Below are 12,487 nucleotides of genomic sequence, written 5' to 3' on the forward strand. Positions count from 1 at the left end.
GACAGATTGAAAATTAGTATACTATTTCTATGAGATTTCTATGGTTTCAAATCGAATTTCATGCTAAAATTCATCACTCAGATTTCCGCACATGACAACAATTCACATGACCATAATAATGTTTCCTTTTCCCATTGTGTAGTAAAAGGTAATTTTCCATATCTGGCCGCTGGCAAAGAAAATTTGCTGACATGGAAACTCAAACTCGAACAATTTCACGTTCTGCGGAAATTTTAGCATTGCCCAAAAGCGCCAATGGCCAAAACGTTCTTCGGAAACTTGGCCTCTTCCCGCCGATTCGATCGGTTCCTGTACTCTATAATTTTATTGCTGGCTGGCGTAGAAGTCGAAGTAGAAAAGTAGAATTGGCAGAGGCAGAGTGGGCATAATTTCAGTTATTTGCAAGCTGCAAGTTCCTCGGCCTCTCATGCGCATGGGCAAAGAACTTCCGGGCCGAGAACAAAAAACGAAAAATAGAAAAAATGGCAACAGCAATGAGAGGCAATGGCCAACTAACGCCAACAGCACCAACAATAACAACAAGTACAATGGCAACCGATAGTTGCAACAACTGCATCTGAGTGCAAAATCAGGTCACTGGGAATTCTTTTTGTGCAACATTTTGCTGCCGTTGTTTTTGTGGTTAGAACGTTTTCTTCCTAACGTTTTTGCTCTTTTATTTTTCCCTCGCTGCTGTTGCTGTTTTGGGAAGCGTTCCCAGCTGCATTCTGTACTGAGTGTGATTATGGCCAAGAAATATCTTTTGCTTGCCAATTTTCAATTAGTTGCAATTTTTTTGTTGCCGTTTTTCTTTTCCTGTGGTTAACAAAATGCATTTTTGACATCAATTGCGGTCGTTGGAAGGTTATTTTGGTGAGGATGAAGATGGGCGATTCTCGGGAGATAGTAGTGATATGTGGGTTGTGGTTGGAGATAGATAAATCTAGGAGAGTTTGATTGAGACTCTTAAATTAAGGTTATTGTTGCGCTAATGAGAGGTCAAGAAAAATGTATTCCATAAATGAAGCATTTGCTATAGCAGATACAAGAAAATTTCTCGATTTAATGAAATGATTATAGATTGGAATAATCGTATAATAAAAAATTAAGATCCCATTTTTATGGCATAATTGATACCATGTGTATTTTTCTGTTTTTAACACATTAAAAATCTCTGTTAAGTAATTTTTGAAAAACTTGCCATTTAATTTTCTTAACACAATGTCCAAAAAACTCTTGAGACCGTCACTTTACGATCTCCCCGACGATCTCACCTAATTTGGCCAGCTCAAAACATAATCTAAAGTATAAATAGCTCATTAGGTGTAATGTATTTCATAATTGCATTTCGGAGATTGCTTTCATCAGTGCGCCTAGGTGAATGTTTCCCCAAGAACTTTTGGTGCTGGAAAACTTTTCCGATACTTGCCTAAAAGTTGTTACTGGCGTTTTTTTTGCCTTGCGCCTTTCCCTCGATAATTTTCTTGGAAAATGCTTCTTGGCGACCGGTTTGCATCTTTGGGCAGCAAAAAGAATCGCGAAGCTACCGCGGAGTACTGTTATATTCTGCTGCATCTGTCTCTCTGCCTCTCTTTCTGCCACCGCCTTTCTCCCTCTCTCTTTAAAGTGCATCTGTATGCAAGTCTCCTTTCGCTGTGCTTTTTGCACACATTTTTCAAATGTAAGTTACTTGCGGTCATTGGCTTTAACTGCTTCTGCTTCTTCTTCCTCTGCTGACTTGGACTTCAGCTTCTTTTTCTTCGAGTACAACTGCATTCGCGGCCGACTGCTTCAACTTTTTTTATGCTGCATTTCCCATTGCCGCGTCTTCGGCTTGCATTTTCGCAAATTTCTTTCTATTCTGAGCTGGTTTGTTGTTTGGCCAAAATTTACGTTAAAACTACTATACTATAACTATTACTATAATATAAGAATAGTTATTTGCTTTTAATTGTAATCAAATGACTTAGGCGACAAACTTGGCATATGCTGCAGCTAACTTTATAAATTATTTAATAATCATTTGTGTTCTATTTTTTTTATGAGTGAAAATATAAAGGTAAAAGTTGAGCCTAATATATTTTTGGAATACTTGACTTAAATTTAAATAACCCTAAATGGTAACATACATATTTACTTTGATTTTGTTTGCTATCGATTACCTTTAATTTTCCGCTCGAATAGCAGGCAAAATCGAAAGACTTAGGCAACGAACTTGGCCGAACTGGCGGCAGAAGAAGACAGGAAGAAGAAGAGCCGCAGACGCGAACTCGTCGAGCGAAGGCGCACGAAGCCAGAAGAGTCAGCAGCCAGTTCAACGAACCAGCGCTCGAATCTAGGCTAAACATTCTCGGCTCTGCTGCTGCTGCTTCTTCTTCCACTGCCTCTGCGCTTCCTCCTCTTCTTCTGCTGACGTGCAATGAAAACGAAAAGTACCGTAAGCTAACCGCTACGCATGAAGACGAGGCTTCCAGAACATTGAACGAGGCATTTGATTAGTGAGCACGGCCAGCTGGGTTAGAAATATCATCAAAGGGGGTGGATCTAGACTTGGCCCGAACAGAACGTGACGTTCTATTTGTCTGCTAATCAAATGAAGGCAAAGCGCGACTCAAACGGAAGTTGCAAGCGCCTTTATTAGTTTTTAATGGGAAAGTTATCAAAGCCAAAGAACCAGTGAGGTGGGTGTGTATGGAAATAAAATATATAGAATGGTCAGACCAGTAAGAAGAAAGTTGAAGTAAACAAAAAAATATTTAATTTAAACTTTTTTAATAAAAAATATTATTTTGCATTATACATATTAATTATATTAAATAAATAATCATTAATAATAATTGATGATACATTTTTGCCGTGCACATACCTATGTGCCTATGTACATAATCCATGTAGAACTCTTTGGTGGGAGATGCCTTTCGCATTGGCCGACTGACAACTTGGCTCATTGACTTGGCCTGTCAATTGTTTGTCGTCGAAGTCTTTCGTTTGCTGTCGTCGTTGTCGACGTCTCCAGAACTGCGAAAGCAAAACAAATTGGTGAAAGTTGTTGGCCATCGTCGCCCGCTTTGTTTTGCGATATATTCGCGTTCTTATTCGCAACAACAGCAAACGGCAAACGTTGGACAGAAAGAAGGTTCTCTTCGAACCATTCTTTTCGTTCGTGTTACAAAAACGGTCGTTGAACCTGCTGATGGAGACTTGAAAACTCCAACTCTCGAGCGGCGCCGGAGCTGCGGTTCTTCGCCTTTTGTTCATCTGTAATAATTTGGCGTGTAAACAGCCAACGGAGGCCTCATGAAGTCAACGACTTCTGTGCTGATCAGCAACTTCATCATCGTCTTTTGCGATAACAAAGCGACTGACTCATTTTGAGAGTTTCTTTTCATTGGAATCGGAATCGGGGAATATCGCGCATATGGAATTGGGCTAACGGCTTGACTCAGACTTGCAGCCAACTAACCGAAAGTGTACTGGCCAAAAAAATAAGTCACAAACAAACCGGCAAACAAGAAGCCCCCTTCTTCTTCGCTCGACATGTTAATTCTGACCATGGCATTAACAACTGTAACCACCATAACAACATCCATGTAAACAAGATCTCTGACTCATTTGTTTTGTTCCGTTTTGATTAGGGCCAAATGTGAGTGAACTGCAGGCCGTCCAGAAGAAAACTTGATAGATTTCGTAAACATTCTGGGGAATTCTTTCGATGGGTAGGGGAATTTCTCCAGTTAAGTGGGCCACAACTATTCTATTACGGCTATTTTATGCCGTTTGGAGTACGCTAGTATATTTTTAATGATTTCGAGGATGTTTGGTGTTAAAGTTTGCCTTGCGGGTACACACAAAAATCAATTGATATCCTGTGTCTTCGAGATATGTGTTCTTAAGTCGGTTAAATATTGGTCCAGTCCGTACAGTGCTATATTTGAAGATATTATTGTGGATAAAACATAAAAGACAGCCGCCTGAGATCCCTCCGAGAAAGAAGCAATTATCATGGCTCCCCAAGACCCACAATTGTCTCAACTTGTGGCATTCGCTTAATATTCCTACTTTCCTTTGGACTTCATAGATTATCTCGCTATAGTTCCAGCGCAGTTTTGTTCTACTTCAAAACAATCATTCGAAGAATGTGCAAACCACGAGAAATGCCAGCTCTTATCCTCTAAGACATCAAGTTCAACCTGCCGTAGCTGAAGAAAGACTGTGGGAAAGGGACGGGGAGAGGACGCACATAGGCAGAGGCACACGAAACGCATTAGAATTCCCAGCGCGTGGTGCATTATCCACAATCATCATCGGATGCATCGGTTGCAATCGTAATAGCATTTTGATGATCTTGCCGCCTTATCAGTTAGCCGAAATCTTTAATGAAACATGCTGGAGAGGAGCATTCTGCCATTTAATTATTTGTCATCTCTTTTGCTACTCCACTTCTGTGTCCGTGGGTAAGTGAGTGGGTATTTGTGTGAGTGGAGAACCCAAGTTCAACGCACTCGGTTGAACTGCAGAGAAGAGTGAGATGGAGAGATGGAATGGAAAGACAGGGAACATTTCCGCAAAAATCTAAGTAGAAGAATTCTTTCTGCCCAGATACTTTCATTGCCAATCACCGTGTCTCTCCAGCCATCTCTCTTTTGCTCTCTCCTTCTCTGTCTTTCGCAGCAGCCAACCAGTTTTTCCATTGCAAAAGGAAAGGCTTTCTTTCAGTCTTTCTTCTTTGCATTTTATTTCTTTCTGCTGACTGCAGCCAGCGATTGCAGTTTTTTTCCCGGTCTTTATTGCAATTTGAAAGTATGACCGAGTGAGTCGCGTTCTCTGTCTCCCTTTAACTCTGCTGCCATCTCGCTTCCCGCTTCTAAGCAGTTGAGTAATTTTTGGCTGGATTCTAGCTCCCAACTCCATCTTGAAACTTGGCTTTTGTGTTAAAGTTCATTTTTTTAGATTGCCATTCTTGGTTAGGGGCTGGCTTTGTCTATGGTCTTGTCTTTCTTTTGTCTGCTGGTCAATGAACTGCCCAAATAAAAACAGAACTATATACATATACAACTCGAAAGCAAATCAAAAGTTCAGTCCCAGCAAACTTTGTTACGTTCCCGCTTAAATAAAGGAAAAGGCACGAAAGAAAAACACAGAAACAAATTTTTGAACGCACTTTTGCGCCGAGGGGCGGGGAAAGTTCTTTGGGGTCTTTGAAAACTCAGCGTATTAATTTTTCTAATTTGTCTAACCGTGAGGCGAATGAACTTTTGTCGGTCTCTATGGGGTTTTAGTTCTCTTAGTATTTAGTCTTTAGTGTTTTTGTTTTTTTTTTTTTGGAAGTTTGCCTTTATGTCATGATGATGTTATTTCGTTTTCGTTTCCTCAGCTCAGCTCGAAGCCCTAGCTTAGCTTTTTGAACCTATGAAGACATAATCGTTATAGTCGCAGCCAAAGTTCAAAGAACTCTCTGACTTCGTGTGCGAGTCTATTGTGAGAATTCGTGCATAAATTTGGATAACACGCGTACCCAACATAGAGCTGGAATAATGGTTTTGGGGTTGGGGGATCGGTCATTAGATATGGACGTTTTGATTTATGGTAATTCTAAGGCATAGAACGTATCATAAAAATCCTAGGAAATTAGCAAAGATCATATCATTAATCAAAGATCGTTTCGGCAACTTGCGCTGAATTTAATTTGCATTTTTTATCGTTGGAGGGAATTGATCTTTGATTGCTCTGCGAACAATTTCGATTTTCATCAAATCGCTAGTTTCACATAAATGGCAATTCCAGTTTTAGTGCCAATGACTATAAATTTTATTCCTCGCATAAAAGTGCTCGCATGGTTAAGACATAGACATATAAAAAAATTAAAGAAATTCCTCACAGCCAGCAGACGATGTATATTACTTTCAATTTAAGTTACCCTTTATAATAGCATTTTACAGTTAACTTTGTATCCTTAAGGGTAACATTGATTATCAAACAGATGTCCTGACATTTACATAGCCCCAACAAAACAAATTACGCTTATTCAGGATGGAGGTATCCATCCTTCCTGTTGCTCAACAAAGCTGAATAACAACCCTCTCGGATTCCATGATTACCAGAATAAAATCTAAGACGGTACCTAACGGTGCCTCCAAGTGAATCCATTTCGCGTCAGCTGCTCCAACTACTCGTTTCCCGATCCTTGCAGCTCGGAGATATTCATTCAACATGCTGTCATAATTGATATCCGCCGGAATCGGTTGCCCAACTTGACATCCTCTTAGACAACTGTTAACCCACTCGATTTGCATTTACAGTTATGCAATGGCAGCCGCGACAATGCATCCTTTTGACATAATGCCCACGTTCGAGACCCAGAAACGAGTTTCCTGTCTCTGTGTGAATTTAAATAATGAACAGCGACGGTGGGAGAAAAAAGAAAAAAAAGTAAGAAAAACCCGCTATGTCGCTGAGGAGGCTGCTCCTTTCCATTTCTCGCAATTCTCACTTGTGAAATAAAACGAAATGAAGCAATCCAAGGAGCGACGTTCGGTTCCGCCTCTGACGCCTACAAACCAAAAGATATTCCGCATGGAATTCTCCTACTCCAACACACCTCACCCCGTGTGTATTCTATGCTCCTGGGGAACAATAGAACAATAAACAGGCGCAGAATGGTTTGGAAAACAACATTTTTACCGTAATCCTTTCGTTTTGAGCCGCTTGAGAAGCAAACACACACATGCGCACATCCCAGAGCTATTTTCATTCGGTCGAAAACGAGATTGAGGAAGGATTAAGGAATGTTGCGCTACCTGGGTCAGGACATGAGTCTGCTTTATTTGAATATCATCAGAGGAACACAGGGCACAGGTACCGCTAAAAACCCGCCAAGGGGAAAAAGGTTTAGCGGCGTCAGGTGCTTCTTTTTCCTCTTTCCATCAACTAATGAAAAGGTATGGAATATAGGATTGCGTGGATCCTCAATCAATTTGATTGCGTGAAATGGAGAAAAATGATATTTTACCCCCGAAAAGATAGCGGGCAAAGAAAGGATATAGAAATTGAGTGTTTATACAAACCCCAGACAATCGATTGTAACGCACATGTTGCGCACACAGGATGTGGAAGGATAACTCACTCTACTCCGTCTTGCTCAGCGGAAATAGCAGCAGTTCGGCTACTGTCCGAAAACAATTCCCTAATTATGGCAAGGACACGGCCATAAAGCCATAAAATCATCCGTCAAAGGGTTCGTTTCGATTCTTGGCCATTAACTGGCTTTCTCCTTTCAAGGAATTCCCTTCAACCCATTCTCGTCCTTGCACGGTAGGCAAATCAGTTTAGTTTCCTGCGAAAAATTGAGGCCATCGGCGCGACGCGCCCACTTTCCGAAGTTCGTCGCTTAAGTCTTTCGTTTTGAAACGAAGATGTGTACGAAAAACCATGAAAAACAAAAATAAAATGACCAAAAAAAGATTGCTCAACTGCCAAAAAAATATAAACGCCGCCGGAGTTCAACGAACGCACAAAATATATAATGAAAATAACAGCAATGCATGCTCTGTTACCAACAGTCAGTCAGTCAGTGGTCTTCTTTCCCCCACCACCCCCAGTCCATTTTTAACGTGGCTCTCAGTTTGTTGACCTTCTCGATTTTGTACGTTATTGTGTATTTTTGGTTGTTGCTGGTTGGTTAAATACATTTTGGGCCAGAGCCGAAAATGAAATGGAAAAGAGCGAGTTGGCCCAAAACCCACGAAACACTCTCGCCCCGAACACGCGCTTTTTTATGCCCCTCTGTCAAAATTTTCGGCTGCGAGAGAGTAAATATGTATACAACTCTTTTTCTGCCGTTCTTGAATCGGTTTTTGGGCATTTTGTTTTTGTTAAAAAGTGAAGTGAATCACTTCAATTCCCCAATTCTGCATGCACAGTAGCTGAAATGATGTGAAACGACCTTACGAAATTGGGATAAAAGGAATAGATTTTTAGCAAGCGAGATGGAATTTTCGGAGGATAAAATAAATTGATTTACGAGAAATGTATGGAGAATAAATTGCTCGTATAATATCAATATATAAACTAAAGTAATTTTGAACTTAACTCATTCACTCTTTATGGAGGCAGTTATCGATAGCGAAAAGAATTTCGGGAAGAAAAAAAGGGAAACGAGAAACCGAGTCAAACATTGATTAACAACCGACGATCGTCAGCAAAAACCCGCAGCAATGAGGCTACGAATTGTTTATTTTCGCATTCGTTAAATTGTGTCGAATGAGTTGGGCAAACAGAGTTGGAGGTTCGAACAAAGCCCACATATTTTCCCAACCCGCGCCACACCTGCCACCGCCCACCTGCGACTTTTGGGGCCCGAGAAGGTGTGTTCAAACGGGTATGAAATTCAAAGGTGTTTTGTGTCCGAAGTTCTGAGCTGCGTATTGCTCCCGGTGTTGCTTTCTTTTGTGCTTCAATCGGATTTGAATTCGTTTTTTTAATTTTCAATACGCAAGCGGAACTCGGTAAAAAATAAGGGAATGGGATTTGCCTTCTGACAACTTACTGAATTGCGATTCCCAGGATGAGTAAGCCACGAACGTCACGAAATATGGTTATTCATCATTTTTAAAATACATGATGAAAACTACCAGATGCCAGAAAGCCGCACACAATTAGCCATTATAATCTTGTTTATTTTTGAAGATTACATACGCATATTTTCGGTAAATTTGAGACCATTTTCTTCACAAAGGAGAGCCCTAAATGTTGGCTAATATTTTGAGCTGTTCGCCGAGTTTGTTACCTGAGATTGGCGAAAATTATGACCGCAACCTTCTTAAAAAAAAACAGCGGATAGGGAGAAAGTAATGGCAAGTCAAAGGCCTTGAACTGTGTTCTTTATGCGTTGTTTATCCCTGTCAAATTTGCGCGTGTCTGTCTCGCTCCTTTAGGACAATGGGTCAGAGTTTTTGTGTTTTTGGGACTGGTCAGGATTGTGTTACCTGAGACGGCGTGACGAGATATTGCATCATTTGTGGCAAACTGCGATCCGTGGAAATTGTCCCTACGCAGCTAAGTCAGCCATCCGTCAAATTTATGAGGCCGGCATAAAAAATGTGTTCCTTATCGGGAATTCTTAGTTTTTGACAGGACCATAAACAGATTTTCCGCACTCAAGGGAATGAGCAAAGGAAATGGAATAAAGCTAAAGGAATTTGTAGGGATATGTGTTGTGCCCATTTTGCTGAAGTGGATCAGTAGTTCCGTTTCCCAACTAATTGGGTCAGCACATCCTTTTCCTTGTCCTGCGCTTTTCCAGGTCATCGTTTCCGTTCAAATGGCAATCGAAGTGATCTCTCAATGAAATGAGCACACACATCCAGGACTGACACTTCCTTATGCGCCTTTCGTATTTTCCTCTATTATCCCGAATCTAAAATTACATAATTATTGGGTACTGGAACACAAACACATCAAAGGGAGGAACCCTTAAAAAACGAAGACACGGAAACCCATAAAAAACTCGAGAATTTTCGCGCGGAATGGGAAATTTTCCCATTCGACTATTGTTTCCAACCCCAGAAAGCGGTGAAAAAACACGTCGAAATGAAAAACCTCGACAGATGCTGGGACTGATTCACTGATTATCATCATGGGATCTCGTCCTTATAACTGTGAACGCTTTTGATTTCGTCAGGTGTGATCCCGATGATCCCACCGAGGATGCCACTGCTGTTGGCGGTGGTAGGAATAAAGGAAATCCTTTTGTTGCATGTTTACAGTTACTGCACGCTGATGCCGTGGCAATTACGACCAGGATCGGGAGTCCTGGATCGTGGGAGCGCTCCCTTTACAGGATACAGCCGCGCTATTAAGCACCGATCTAACGGTTCATAATTATGCAAGTACCTTGTCACGCCAAATCCAAAAAGACATATGCTTTTCCATCACTATATCCGATTTCGCATGTGTTCGATCATCAATCAGCATTAGTCCACAAACCGAAAACAAGAGCGACAACAGCTTAAGAGTTCATTGTTACAATTTATAAACTTTTTCGATGCCATCGGCGGCAGCAGAACGGAATTGGCCAGTAAACAACTCTGCGGAGATAGAAAGATACAAAGACACACAATGGCCAGACAATGCAGAGCAAATTATACCCTACAACAATGGCCAACAATGCCATTGGTAAACAGATGAGGATCCTCCGACAATGGGATATGAATAATTTTCAAACGTTTTGTGGGTCAGCTATGTGTGGACGCATTTGAAAGAGCAAACAGGATATTGGCCAATTTGGGAATTAACTTGATTTTCCACAGGACAAAGACTGTTATCTTGATTTTGTTCAACTATTTTTCACAATATTTGAAGTATCATTGCTCTGGGTTCCGTACTATTCCAAAATATTGTCTTTCTTTGCTAAGTAAATGTCACAAACACTCTTACCACGCATTATCGTTTACCGTTGGCCTGCCAAATCGCATTTAATTGGTATTAAGTAAAATGTAGAACATTTCCAGCATTGCCTTGCGGTTTTTCTACATTTTTTTTCCTGCAGCTTCGAGTGTTGGTGGAGTAATCATAAGCATAAAGTGCCGCTGCGGCAGAGGCGTTGGCAGCGACGTAGGCAGCTGAGATTGACACAAACACTTGAAGTCGATCCGATGGGGCCAAAGGAGTGTGGGGGGGGTTTTGGCCGATTCACGATTCTTACCACCTCTTTCTTCCTCAATCTTCAGTCTCTTCCACCTCGTCGCGATTTGCGAATATGCCGTACACACGAATTCGTGTTAACAGTTAGCTCTGCCTTTGTGTGCGCTCTGCTTGCACCGTTGTTATTGTTGTTGCCGCTGGCTCGGTTGTTTGTTGGCTCAGTTCCTGCTGTTGTTGTTGTTGCTGCTGGCGTACCGCTTCTGTCGGTCATTGGCTTAGCACACATTTTTCATTTCGTTGCGGAAAAAAGAGTGAATTCCTGCAGCGAGTTGGGATCGGCAGATCGGATCGGATCGCTTATTGATTCTCACAGTCTTCGGATGGCAAAGCGCACCTTGAAATACTTTTTTTTTGTTTTTTTTTTTAGCAGGCGCGCGTAATTGCGGTTTCGATTTAATCATTCATGGCGTTAATGAACAGGAATTTTCCAATCTTCCTTAATTATCATTAAGAGAACAAACCCACTGCCTAAATATCATACTTTAAATTTCAGAAACCAATCCATTATGTAAATAGCTATATCGTTCGATAATGTGCCTTTATATATGTATGTAAGCTTGAAATTATAGGTTATTGCTCATTGTGACCTGCTTAATTGCTTGGGTAAAATATGTCAAGAAATTCAACATGTCTAAACTCTTGGATTCGATGTCCTATGATCACTTTATTTTCTCATTTACCGCCACTTTGCTGTTGAACTTTAAATGGGTCTGTGTGAAATGGCAGCTTCGGCTAAGTTCAAATAGTATTCACCTCCACTTCTGCTGGAGCAGCCTTTCAATCCTGGGCACAGGCATTCACCGGCCGACCAATCAAAGTCCAGTCGAGTCCGTTCAGCGGAATGGTTCTTAGACAGCCGACCAATTTGACCTGTACAGGTGTCTATTACTAAGACAAACAGACGGACAGGCGAACGCAGACTGACAGGCAAACAGAGAAAAGCATTCACTTTGCCTCTCTGTCTTTCTCCGCCCGATTCTACAGGTCCTCCTCCGCCTCCAGTCTTCAGTCTTCGGTCCCGATTCTGTTGCCATTCCAGCCTCTGACGAATGGCAAGTTCATTGCTCCTAACCTAATTTTTCAAACATAATCATGAAGTAAATCAGGTTTGGCACATAGATAACAACAACTGTTCAAGAACGAAGACTGGAGACTGGAGACTGAAGACTTGAGCTGAGACTCCGCCAAGTGGCGGGCTATCAATGAGTCTACGTCTCTCCATCTCTAATTCTATCTCCATTTCCATCTGTGTGATTGTGTGTGCGTGGTGAGAGCTTTTACCGCAAAATTCGCGCGTGTGTTTAACACCTTTCCCGAAGCCAAGAATTGCACCGTAAAATGTGGATCAGTTAAACATTATTATATTTTAAAGGTATATGGAATAGAATGATACAAATAAAGAAGTATCACAATTACATTATCAATAAATTGTTGTATAGTATAAGAAAAAGGGCTCTTCATAATTGGTTGCAATTTCTGATTTTAAGATTGCTTTCTCTCAGTGCACTTGTTGGCCACCATTTGGCTGCTGTGGAGACTGAGGAACAGTTAAGAAGGCGAGCTTTAGTTGGCGTATTGTGGTGTTCTATTGGCGTGGGCCCAGAGTCAAGTTCTCACATCAGCAACAGCAATAGCAGTTGAAATAGCAACAGAAGCAGCTGCAACATTACCAGCAGCAGTTGAACTACTTACCCACTGGGAAGGCCAAAAAAAGTGTTTTTTTTGCCAACAGAGCGGTAATTGATGGCAAGATCTGAGATTGTTGTTGCTGGTAGCAGCTGACAAC

This window comes from Drosophila sechellia, chromosome 3L (assembly GCF_004382195.2).
Source record: "Drosophila sechellia strain sech25 chromosome 3L, ASM438219v1, whole genome shotgun sequence".
In the NCBI taxonomy this organism is placed as follows: Eukaryota; Metazoa; Arthropoda; class Insecta; order Diptera; family Drosophilidae; genus Drosophila; species Drosophila sechellia.